The 13,199-nt window shown below is 35.2% G+C and overlaps 1 pseudogene; it reads left to right on the top strand.

Annotated features, from left to right (window-relative positions):
* Window positions 1-2,206: 2,206 nt before the first annotated feature.
* Window positions 2,207-11,650, top strand: LOC107801832 (uncharacterized; annotated as a pseudogene).
* The last annotated feature ends 1,549 nt before the right edge of the window (window positions 11,651-13,199 follow it).

Genomic DNA, 13,199 nt, shown 5'->3' with positions numbered 1-13,199 from the left:
GAGGAATCTTTTTACAAGAACCACGTCTTATTTGTGATTCATCATTGTTCCCATTTGGATCAATGGTGCTCCCACTCGAATCAAGAACATCCATCCTGCTCCCACTTGGAACAAGATTTGTGACCATCTCGCTCCCACTTGGAACAAGATCCATTTGGTCACTTCCACTAAATGTAGAACGATTACTTTCATTCGCATATGTTGATGAAGGAGGTCATTCATGAGAAACTAATTCATCATCTGCTAAAATTCTCCCACTCGAATGAAGTGATCCTTATACTTCTTGATCCATTATTTCAAATAAGGTTAGGTCATGACCTACCTCTCCCTTCTTGGGGAACTCATCCTCTAAGAATGTGATATCTCGTGATTCAAACTCAGTTACACTCCCACAGTCTTGCTAACCTATAAACACATAACCCTTTGAGGTATCAGAGTATCTTATAAAGATACTTTTCTTTCCCCTCGGGCCCAATTTTCCATATTTGTGAGAGGAATCATGTGTATAGGCAGCACAACCCCAAGGTCTTAATACACTCAGGTCGGGTTGCCTTCCAGTCCATAACTCATATGGAGTAGTAGTAACTGATTTTGTCAGCACTCGGTTAAGTACAAAGGTGGCAGTAATCAACACAACACCCTAGTAACTAATTGGGAGGTTAGCTTGTGCCATTATTGACCTAACCATTTCTAGGAGCAATCTGTTTCTTCTCTCTGCAACACCATTTTATTGTGGAGTATTTAGGATAGTCAACTGATGAACTATGCCATTTTCATCAAATAATCCATTAAACTTGGTTGATAAGTATTCACAACCACGGTCAGTTCGAAGAGCTTTTATCTTCTTGTCTAATTAATTTTCCGCTAAGCTCATATAGCGTTTGAAACAACTTATTGCTTCTGATTTGTAGGAAATTAAATAGACATAACTCAAACGGGTAAAGTCATCAATAAATGTGATGAAATAACTTGCTCTATGCCTAGCCCTAACATTCATAGGCCCACAAAGGTTTGAATGGACTAATTGCAAAGGATATTCAGCTCTAGTCACCTGACCAAAAGGTTTTCTTGCAGATTTTTCAGCTAGACAATTTTTACAAGTGGACAATTTCACATGTTCAATGCTGGAAAGCAAACCTTATTTTGCTAACCTTTTTGTTGGCCAATATGACCAAGTCTAGCATGCTATATGTTTACATCACTATCATATTTATGTGAAGAAACAAACATAGAAAACTAGCATTATTATAAAATAAATCATAATTCAAATCCATAATAATTAAACCTCCGGTCACATGACCAAAACCAAATAAAGTTGAACCAAAAGTCAACTTAGCAGAATTGTTATGACAAAATAAGTCAAACCCTAGCTTAAGCAAAACTGAAACTGAAATAGCATCCCGATGGATTGTTGGTGCAAAGAGAACATCATGTAGTATTAGGTCTCGACCACCAGGCAGGACTAACTTGCATGTATCAATCCCTTCAACAACAACTTTATTATTATTGCCCACATATATTCACTTTGCTCCACATGAAACTCGCCGAAATTTAACAAAGGCACTACGTTCCCAGGCTATGTGGTCCGGTGCTCCTGAGTCTTTTTAGGACGCTCAGAGAAATCTATAGCATAGTGACCCTTTTTATCACAATTATAGCATTTCACTTTAGCAACTTTGACACGTTTGGAACATCTGTTCTTGTCTTTTTCAGTCTTTGCTCTTTTAGCAGGCTGACTTGGCTGAGCTTGACACTACAAAAAAATAGCGTTTAGCGACGGAATTTAGCGACAAGAGATACTCCATAGCTAAGTAATGACGGATTAGCGACGAATTTTATAGTTTATCGCCAAATAAGCTACAAAAAATTTGTATCAAATATAGCGACGGATTAGCGACAAAAACTTATATTCGTCACTAAAATTGGCGCTAAATATTAGCGCCTTTATTTTACCTACAAAATTAGCAACGAAAGTGGAGCAACAAAAATTATTAAAACTTAGCGATGGATTCAACGTCAAAAAATCCGTCGATGCATTCATTTTACTTATCAAGACATTCCAAAGTTAGTTGCGATATAAGATTTTGTCACTAGTTTTCTTAAAATAAAATTTCATTAGTTATTATTAGCGACAGAAATTAGGTCCGTCGCTATTTCCGTTGCTAAAACTTTTGTCCTAAAAATAAAATTACCCTAGTTTAAAGACATTCCAACTATTAGGGCACAAACACGTCCACTTTCTCTCCTCTCTATAGACTCCCACTTTCACTCCTCTTCAACAATGTGTGTTTTTTTATTCAAATACAAAAATTTGGGCATGAATCTAGGGTTAATGTCTGAAAAATAAAAGAAAGCTTTCGAAATTGCAAAATATTTGCTGCAGAATTCTGATATTCGAAGTCGTGTGTTTGCTGCTCCGCAAGATTCTTAGACGAAAGGGTAGGGATTGTAACTTTTGTTTGACTGATGCGTTGATTTTAGGGATTGTATGTCCTTGATATGGTAAGCTTCTTTGTGATTTTATTCCTGTCTTGTAGATCTGGGCGAGAATCATGTTCATCCTGTCTTGTGCTTCTATCTCTCTCTTCCTCTAAATTCGTTTACTTTGCTTTATTTTGGTGTTTTCTTTTCAAAGTTTCTCCATCTTTATTCCAGATTTTCTCTACTCTTTGTTATTGTTTTTTCCCTCATTTTATTCTTTGTTTATTCCACTTGTGTGTTGGCAATGGAAAATTACGAGTATCCCGTAGTTTTACTGTTCTTTGGATAGTTTTTCTTACTGAATTTTGTACATCCATGTCATTAAATGTATCTGAGTTGAAAATGCACATATATAAATAGATAAATAGATGCATGTTGAGTATATCTATGTTCCATAGTTTAGACTGAGTATGATTGTATTTGTAAGGTGAATAGGTTCCTCCAAAATTGACTTCTTTGCATCCATTTAGGTAAAACCTGTATAAGCTGTTACATTTTTCATTAACATTGTTAATTTTAACTTTTCTTTCGTCGCCCCAGCCTCCGTTGCAATCTTTCATTTTTCTTTGTATAGTTTTTGTATAATTTTGAGGGCAGATCTGGGCGAAATGGTAGATTACTCTTTTGGTAATGTATAGGTGTCGTGAAAACACTCTTTAGAAAAAGGTAAAGGAAAGACTATGTAACATTCCCCCTAGTCCTAGACTGTACGATATACAATATAAAGTGAACTCTTTCAAGTTTGATTTTGTATCTGAAATTAATATACTTTATCTAATAAACATGATGAGATTGAATGCAGTTTTTTTGGTTCTTCCTTCAAGATTTTTCAGTGGATGTGATAGATTCGCACTTTGAAGTTCTTTGTTGGCTATCTCGACAGTATTTCTACAACGAGTACTAGCTATGTGAGTTGCTTTCTTTCTAAAGTTCACTGGAAATGAATTAGAACTTGTTCTTGGTTTTTGGTTATTTTTCCATTTTAACTTTCCACTGTTAATTTTCTAAAGTAGGATTTTTCCAGAAAAGAAGGCATTCTGATGTCAACTTGTTATTCATTTTAGAAAGCATTCTGATATCTTATTAAATAAAGAACTCTAAGGTCTTGTTTATTTTAATATTAAATAGGAACATGGACAATTTAGAGCGTGATTGGATGTACAAAAGGTTGGATGGCCGAAGGGGTATTAATTCAAGTTTCATAACTGGTGTGAACAAGTTTCTCCAGTTTGCTTGTTCTCAGGGCAATCGCATGAGTGGTGACAATGTTAGATGTCCATGTAAAAAATATCACAACATTAAATACATAGATGTTGAAACTGTTAAATTGCACCTTTATCAATATGGATTTGTTGAGAACAATTTTCTTTGGAAGTATCAAAGAGAAAAAAATGTGACTGGTGAGATGTCTTCTAGTGGTGATTTGCATGGTGGCGCTCAACCTGAATCGGGATATGAGAATCCATATCGACAAATGGTCTTGGATGCAGTTGTACCCAATTTTGGCCATGGTTTGAGCTGGCAGTCTTATAATAATATTGAACCTGAGTCGTCTCATTCTTATGAACCTTCAATGGAGGCGGAGCCTAATCCTTCAATGGATGAGGAGCCTAATCTTTCAATGGAGAAGGAGCCAAATCTTGAGTGCCAAAGGTTTATGATTTGCTACAGTCGCTAATACAAAATTATACCCTGTTCTTCCCTCTCTCAACTCGCAGTAGTTTCCAGGATGCTAAATATTAAAATGGAGAATACTTTATCACAAAGAGGTTTTAAACAAATGATGCAATTGTTGAAAGAGGCTTTACCAGAAGATAACACAATGCTTGATAACTATTATGAGACCAAGAAGCTAGTGCGTAGCTTGGGTTTTCCAGTTGAAAAGATTGATTGTTGTAATTCTGGATGTATGATGTATTGGGGTGAAGATGAGGACCTCACATCTTGCAAGTTTTGTGGCCACCAGAGGTACAAACGCCGTGTCGGTTCTTGTAAGAGGAAATTAATCCCTTACAAAAAAATATATTATTTTCCTTTGATTCCTAGATTGCGGAGATTATATGCATCTCATGCTACAGCCGCTAATATGAGATGGCATCATAAGCACATACAAGAGGAGGGCGTAATGCGTCATCCATCAGACTCTAAGGCTTGGAAGCACTTCAACGAAACTCATCCTTTTTTTTGCTGTTGAACCAAGAAATATGAGGTTGGGATTATGTACTGATGGTTTTCAGCCCTTTGGTCATTCAGGGAGGAAATACTCTTCATGGCCAGCGATTGTCACTCCATACAATTTGCCTCCAGGGATGTATATGAAAGAGGCGTACATGTTCTTAACTGTCATTGTTCCAAGGCCAAACAACCCTAAACAAAAATTGATGTTTATCTACAACCTTTAATAAAGGAATTGACCTTGTTGTGGGAGACGGGTGTAGAAGCATTTGACATCTCAAAAAAAAAAATTCAATTAAGGGCCGCTTTGATGTGGACAATCAATGACTTTCCAGCACATTCTATGTTATCGAGATGGAGTACTGCCGGTAACTTAGCATGTCCGTATTGTATTGAGGAAGCAAAATCCTTTAGATTACGTCATGGTGGGAAAATAACTTGGTTTGATAGTCATAGAATGTTTCTTGACCAAAATCATTCGTTTAGGAGAGATCGTAAATACTTTCGTAAAGGTCATACTATCATAAGGCTACCACTACCCCTTAGAACTGGAGAGGAAATCTTGAACCAAATTTGTGAGTTGGGACTGAGGAAAGTAGCTGAGCTAGATGCACAAGAAGTTAATGGGAGAATTTCTAGGTCTTGTGGATGGAAAAAGAGAAGCATCTTTTGGGATTTGCCTTATTGGAGCTTTAACATGATCCGACATAATCTCGATGTCATGCATATTGAAAAGAATGTCTTTGATAATGTATTTAACATAGTTCTTAATGTTGATGGCAAAACAAAAGACAATCCAAAGGCACGTGAAGATATGGTAAACTATTGCGATCGACCGCAATTGGCAAAGAATCCTATTGATGGAAGCTATCCCAAAGCTACATATACAATAGAGAAGAATCAAAAAATTGTCTTGTTCAATTGGTTGGAAAATGTGAAGTTTCCAGATGGGTATGTTTCGAATTTGAGTCGATGCCTAGACACAGACAAGTATAAATTATTTGGTATGAAAAGTTATGATTGACATGTGTTCATGCAACTTTTGTGAGCTACTTCCTAGTAACGTGTGGCAAGCACTTACGGAATTGAGCTTATTTTTTAAGGATCTCACCTCGACTGTTCTTCGAGTGGTGGACATGGAGAGATTAGAGGCAGACATCCCACAGATCTTGTGTAAGTTAGAGCGTATATTTCCTCCTGGATTCTTTAACTCAATGGAACATGTGCATGTACACCTGCCATATGAATCAAGGATTGCTGGACCTATACAATATAGATGGATGTATCCTTTTGAGAGGTTATAAACTTTTTATGCTCTTATTATGACAATTATGTTACACATGACTTTATGAATTTAATGGTCTATCCATTTACTTGTATAGGTACCTTCGAACTCTTAAAAAATGATTAAAAAAATAAAGCTATGTCGAGGGTTCAATTTGTGAAGCATACTTGATGATGGAATCAATACAATTATTTTTTCATTATTTTAAACCTCATGTCATGACACGTAATCATAATGTGGCCCGTAATGATGATGGTGGTGTGATGGAAGATCTTGAAGGAAATTTATCAATATTCACCCATCCAGGCCGACTATGGGGAGAAGGAAAAAAGAGAAGTTTGTCCCTCGAATAAATCAAGGCAGCCCAAACTTATATTCTACTAAATTGTGTAGAGGTTGAGCCGTTTGTAAGGTATCAATTTTTAATAATAATAAATATATCCATATATTTTGAGTCTATATTTAACTTATTTTGTTTCAATGAAGTATGTACATACAACGGTTACAAGAAGAATTCCCCAATCTATCTCAGGATCAAATAAATGAGAGTCTCGAAACGTGTTTTACTATATGGTTCAAGGAATATGTAAGACTATAAAAATCATTATCGTTTAAGCAATTATGTACTTGAATTGGCTTGCTATATTTAACTAAGTCTTATAATTATTTTGAAATAGATTCGATGCAACCACATTGAGAACCAATTCTTGCGTAGTCTTGCTCATGGACCATTAATAAGCGCAAAATGTTATCCGGTGTATTTTGTTAATGGAAATAAATTTCACACGGAATGTAGTGGTAGTGCAAGATCAACAATTAATAGTGGATTTTGTATCTCGAATCCAAATGTTGGTGACTATTATGGACGGATACAAGAGATTATACAAGTGAAATACCGTGAATAACCTTTAAAGCAAACTGTGTTATTCAAGTGTGAATGGTTTGATCCAACTGTGAATGTTGGTGTCAAGGAGCATAATCAATACAAATTAGTCGATGTGAACCATCGTCGTCGTTTTAGAAAGTACGAACCTTTTATTCTTGCGATGCAAGCAACTCAAGTGTGTTATGTGCCTTATCCTAGCACAAAAAAGAACAATGCTGATTGGGTAGCTATTTTGAAAGTTAAACCTCTGGATATTATTGAACTTTCTGATGAGGCAATAACATCAACTCCAGAACCGAATCTTCCATTCCAAGTTGAAGAAGTTAAAGTCCATTTGATAGATATTAATTTCACCACGGATGAGAATATAATCTTACATGATCCAAATGGCGATGTAATTGAAATGGTTGAACCCATTGATGATGGATTATTGATAGAGTGTCAAGAGTTTGAAGAAGAATCTTCAAAAGACGAGTATGAAACTGAGGATGAAAATGAGGAGGATGATGAGGAAGAGTTTGAAGAAGAAACAGATGATGACTAGTGTGTTGATAAAAATGCACTACTATATTTTTGTTGAGTTTTGTTTTTCTAGTAATCTATGTGGTATGTTATAAGTCATGTATCTATTTTATAGTATAATCTATAGAGAATCAAACCGAATCCACGTTTGTAGTAATCTAAATGGTATAGTACTCTTCTAGCTTATGTTGTGTTGTGCCTCTTTTTACATTACACTCTTTTTTTATAGCAGTAGAATAATGTTTATTAACAACTTAATAGTGTTACCTGATTAATCTGTCTAAATTCAGAATTAATTAGAGCCAATATCGTTGTATTTTGGCCTAAAGAAGTTATCAAATTCAACAATTTAGTGAGTAGTTCAAGCATTGGATAGTGCAGGTATTTTTTGTATTGTGTTATGTCTCTTTGTGTCAATTTAATAGTGTCTTTCTGATATTGTCTTTAGCAGAATATTTTATTTTGAAGCTTCATATGCCATATGTTATTTAGATATGCATTGTTTCATATCCTTCTTTTATTTATTTATTTTGTAGATATGCCTCGAGGTAGAGGTCGAGGTAGCGCAGGCCGTGTAGGTAAATCATCAGTTAGGGGTAATTTTTCTACTCATGAAAATATGCCTATTGTTCCCATTCCCATAATTAGTCATCAACAAGGTGGTACGAGTTCCTCAGGTGGACCAGTTCACATCAATCAAGTTCAAACATTAGGTCCCAGTAGTACGTCACCTATTCAAACATCAAGCCATGGTAGTACCCCAACTATTAATTCAGAACCATCTCCAAATACCCCTAATCAGAGCAACATAATAGGCGAGGGTACATTTTCTCAAAGCAACATAATAGGCGAAACTGAGTGTAGCAGTACCCCCGGGCCACAGACGCTTCTTACTATTTCTCCTGCTGGGTTAGTACATACTTGTACTATTACTTTTGGTATATTTTTATTGATATATGGTATGCCTTTAAATAATATCTTCTAATTTGTTCAGGTTAGAGCCTTCATATGAATGCTCTGAGTGTATAACTAAGTCTTTCAAGCATGAACTTGATCCTAATGGATTCAACTGGAAAAGCGTCTCAGATGAGATAAAAAAAAAATTATTTTGGAGAATTCAAGGTATAATCCATCACAATTGGATTTAGAAAGTATATTAACTTTTATATGTAACTTGTTAATGTTATTACTTTATAAAATTATTTCAAAAGGTATTCTACTAGGATTCTTCAATTGATAGTGCAGTGCGGATCCAATGGGAGCGTAGGGCAGCAAAAAGATACAGTGATTTTGTTAGAAAACTAAAATCAAATGGGGTGCAACCGGACTCTATTCCAAATAATGTGTGGCAAAGTTGGTTGAGACTTTGGAAAGATCCTAAGTATGTTGAAAAGTCAGAAATAAATACAAAAAATCATTGTGCTGGGAGCGGAGTTGCCACTGGGACTCACACAGGTGGCTCTATCAGTGTTGGGGAGCATCGCAAGAGACTTGTAAGTGTATATAAAATATCTGAAAATCTCATTTATGTTTGCTCTAATTCGAATCTGAATCTCATTTAAGTAGGTTACCTGAAGTTGTGAGATGCGGATTGTCTCTTGTTCTATTTTTAATATTCTGCCTTTGAGTTATGTTTATTGAACTTTTGTGCATTAGTAGGACTTGTATTTTTCTTATAAATTGAGACTGTTTGATTGAGTTTGAATTGAACTGAGTCTCATCTTTGTTACTACTGATTGAGGTTCGAGAATTAGAAATAATGTCGAGTCATACTGTTATTGTTTAAGGTTGTATGAGTTGCTGCTTCAGAGATCGATTTGAAGCTCATTTTCAGAAAAAATGTCAATCCTATCCTTCAGTTCTTACACTGTTTTAAGTGTCCAAGTTTATTCCTTGTTGATAGCTGTTGTGAAATTGATTGGAGTTAGCTGATTTGAGTTTGAATCACTAGAGACTGATTGAAAACCAGTTTTGAAGTATTGAAATCAAATCATGTTCTGGGAAAACTGATTGGTTTAATTATTGAAGTTTGCAACTATTTTTGGGATAGTTATGGAGTAAATTGATAGCTGAAATTGTCCTACTTTGAACTTGTTGCCACTGGTTTCTAATAGTTATTTCTAATAGCTGTTGGTGTCATGTTAAAAGTAGTAAGTTTAACTGATTCCATTAAAAGATTAAAAGAAAATTCTCAGATCTAACTTGTCAAAAGTTCCATGTGGAGAATAAGAAAATGCTTAAAAACTGACAGGAGGAATGGACATTTAAATGGTGGCAAATGGGATAAAATTCATAAATAACCACTTTTCAGTCTTCTAATTGAAAAATAGAGTTTTAAATTCCATAGGTATAGATAGTTCCATGACAATATCCTCAACTTTCACTTGTGAAATTTGAAACTCTATGACCAGTAGGTTTAAAACTCTATGACCAGTAGGTTTAATCTTGGAAATTTCTTTAGTAGGTTTAAAAGTCCGCCTGCTCCATTCCTGCTGCCTGCTCTATTTTCCATCAAAGAACCAGTAGAAGCCCACATTTTCCATCAAAGAACCAGTAAGTTTTAAATGAGTAATCTATTGCTCCCCTCAAGCATTGTTCTGATTGTTAATCGCAAGTATGCAAGATCTGGAGTACTGTCCAGTAGTGAAAAATCAACTCACTGAAGCCTGTTAATCAGGCTAAATATATATAGGAAGAATGGTCTGCAAGAAGGATGTCAAATTAAGGACAAAGAATAAGCTCCTAAAACTAATGCTCCTCTTTGAAATCTACATTGCATGGCTATCTTACGGGCTATGAATGAGCTCAGTTTACTGTCAAAACAATCAGTTTCGTTGAGTTGTGGTCCATGTAATGTGGTATTTCGCAATTTCTTACCAACTTTCAGGTTGAATGATAATATATTACAAGTGCTTATGTTTCTTGAATTATTTTATCATGAAGTAGATATGATTGCTAGTCCCTTTTCGTGGAAACTTTTGGTGATCCATAAACTAGATTTGGGCCCCTAGAGAAAATTATCGATGATAGTGTATGCAAACACTTCTGGATGCTGATTTGCTCTGTTTCTAGCTTGAGTGTAGATATAAGTACAATAGTTGGGCCATATATTCATGTCTTTAGTAACTTAATTGATTAGGATCCCAAACTTTTCTGTGTCATGTCCTATGTTCTCTAGTCGGTCTGCATTCATATGAAAAGGTTTTTTGCTGTAAAAGCATGTATCAACAGTGGCTGCAATACTAAGGTACTCAATGGCTATAAATGCGCTACCATATCTCATCGATTTACCTGTGGCTTTCTTGCAAGTAATTCAGTTGTTGCCTTAAGTTTGCTGCTTCCCCTTGCCAAAACTAGCAACAAAGAAATGGAAGTTTAGTTTAACTTGACAACTACTATATTAGTTATATAAAGACAAAATTGATAACAGAACTTGATTCTTGACAGTCTTAAGGTCTATCTTCTTAATTGGATAACTTTTGTAAAGGCTGTTAAAAAGGATCGAGATCCAACACCAATTGAGTTGCATTTGCACGTCCATACACGTGGTAATGATGGAAAATCTTTTGTTGCTGAGAAATCCCGAATCGTACATGTAAGATAGTTTTTTAAATAATTTTATTGACTTTACTTTCATATATTTTTTTATTTTGTAAATTGAATGCTCAATATTATTTAGTCTTTTTATTTCACTAATTATTAACTCTTCTACAGGAAAAATATCAGGAGATATTATAACAACAAACACATACTCAATCTGATAGTGATCAGTATAAAGCATATTATCAATCCGCGGGAGGAGAAAAGAAAAGAAGAGTATATGGTCTTGGATCTCAAGCAAAATGCTACTACGGGCCAAATCTTCATGACTCTTTTGGATCTGATGCTACATCACAGCAACACCTCCAAATGCTCAATCAACACCGACAGAGAATCTGGATGAGTTAGTGATGCGATTGATTCATGCACTGACATATCATATAGTTCCTGTAATTATTGAGCGGGTACGCAAATTAGTTTCCTTACCCTCGCATAAGCCAAATATTGATCTTACCAACCACCCATTAGATGTGGCACCTACAGTTCCTACATCTTCTACTGTTGCTAACATTGAAGAGGTTCATGCATTGAGATGATGACCGTAACTCTCCAGCCTCGCATAGTTAGCCTATTTTGTTTGGACTTTATTGTTGGTCCTTGTGAATTTTTTGTACTTAACGATACCGTTATATGCATTATGCTATATATTTTGGACCTTGTTGAATATATTGTTAATTTATATTAATATCAGTGACTTTTTATTAAGTGTATTTAATAGCTTTTACGTAATATGCTTGAACAGAGTACATTTAAAATAATAAATAAAAAGAATTTTAAAAAATTAGCAATATGTTAAAAATAAATTAGCGACGGATACTTTCCGTAGCTAAAATTATCGTGTAAAATTAAATCTTGCGACGAATTGGCGACAAAAGATTTTTGTTGCAAAAAGCAGGGAGAACTAGCTATAACACGACTAGCGATGGACGATTTCATCGCTACTAAGAAGAAACGACGAATTTTGTTATCTATTATAGAGACAAAAGTCGTCAAAATAGCGACAGAAACAAGTAATATAGCGACGGTTATTTCCATCGCTAAACTTTGCTACAGATATATTCCACCGCTCATCCATTGCTAATTCTGTGACGGTTTGGTATTTTTCGTCGCTATGAGCCTAGCTACGAGCATTTTAGAGATAAACTTGAATTCGTCGCTAATCCGTCGCTAAACAACTGTAGTGACGGAAAATAGTCGTTTAGCGACGGAATACGGCCGTCGCTAAACACTATTTTTTTTGTAGTGTGAGGTGGCCCTCTCTTCTTTCCCCAATTCCTTTCTTTGAATCACTCTTAGTTTTGGAGGTTGTTGTCATGTGCAATTCAGCTATTGGCTTTGCAACCTCAAGTTATTCTTCCTCTAACTCAAGATGCCTCCGGACATCTTTTAGAGTTGTGATTCGCTCATTATGGGTCAAATACATTTTTATATGATTCCAAAAACTAGGTAAAGAACGTATGACAGCTTGGATTTGTTATTCATCAGTCAACAGATGACCAACATCTTTCAACTCCCCGATCATATTTGTCATTTGCCTCAGTTGTGTTTTCATTGAATGTTCTGGTCGTTTCTTATATGAATCAAGTTTGATCGTTAAGGATCGCAGCCTTGCAGTGGAACAAGTACCAAACCTTTTCCTCAAAGCATTTCAAAGATCCATAGCTCTTTGGTGATCCTTATACTCCCTTAGGATGACATCATCCAAGTTGCTCAACAACGTAATGTGAGCAATGGAGTTCGTTTTCTTCCAACTGTTATAGGCTTCACGCTCACGCCTATGCTGAACAGTGTTACCTTCCTCAGGCTCATTCATGACATTGTTAATGACCTGTAGAGCCTCTTGCTCCTCTAGCACATACTAGACTTTCAAGCTTCAGGTTTCATAGTTGTCACCATTGAGCTTCAACCCTTTGTTGAGCTCAACAACAATATTTTTCGAAGCAGTACTCATTCTTTAACAAATTAATATTTCAAGCAGTTAAAAAAATTAATAAATAAATTTAATGTTAAACTAATTAACATTTCAAGCAATTGGGATAATAATATAATTATATTTTTCATAAAGAATATAAATACTAAATTTATATTCCGAAAATTAAGTCAATAAGACTAATTTTTGAAATTTGGAATTAATCAAAAAAGAAGCTTATGTAATTTTTAATTTAGGTTGTGAGCCCAAAACAATTATTGTCTAAAGTATTTAAAATAGGCCATAAGTCCAAATAGAACAACAAGACAATTGAGTGCTGC

Source organism: Nicotiana tabacum, chromosome 15 (genome assembly GCF_000715075.1).
Source record: "Nicotiana tabacum cultivar K326 chromosome 15, ASM71507v2, whole genome shotgun sequence".
In the NCBI taxonomy this organism is placed as follows: domain Eukaryota; kingdom Viridiplantae; phylum Streptophyta; class Magnoliopsida; order Solanales; family Solanaceae; genus Nicotiana; species Nicotiana tabacum.
This window is presented reverse-complemented; position numbering and strand designations above follow the sequence as displayed.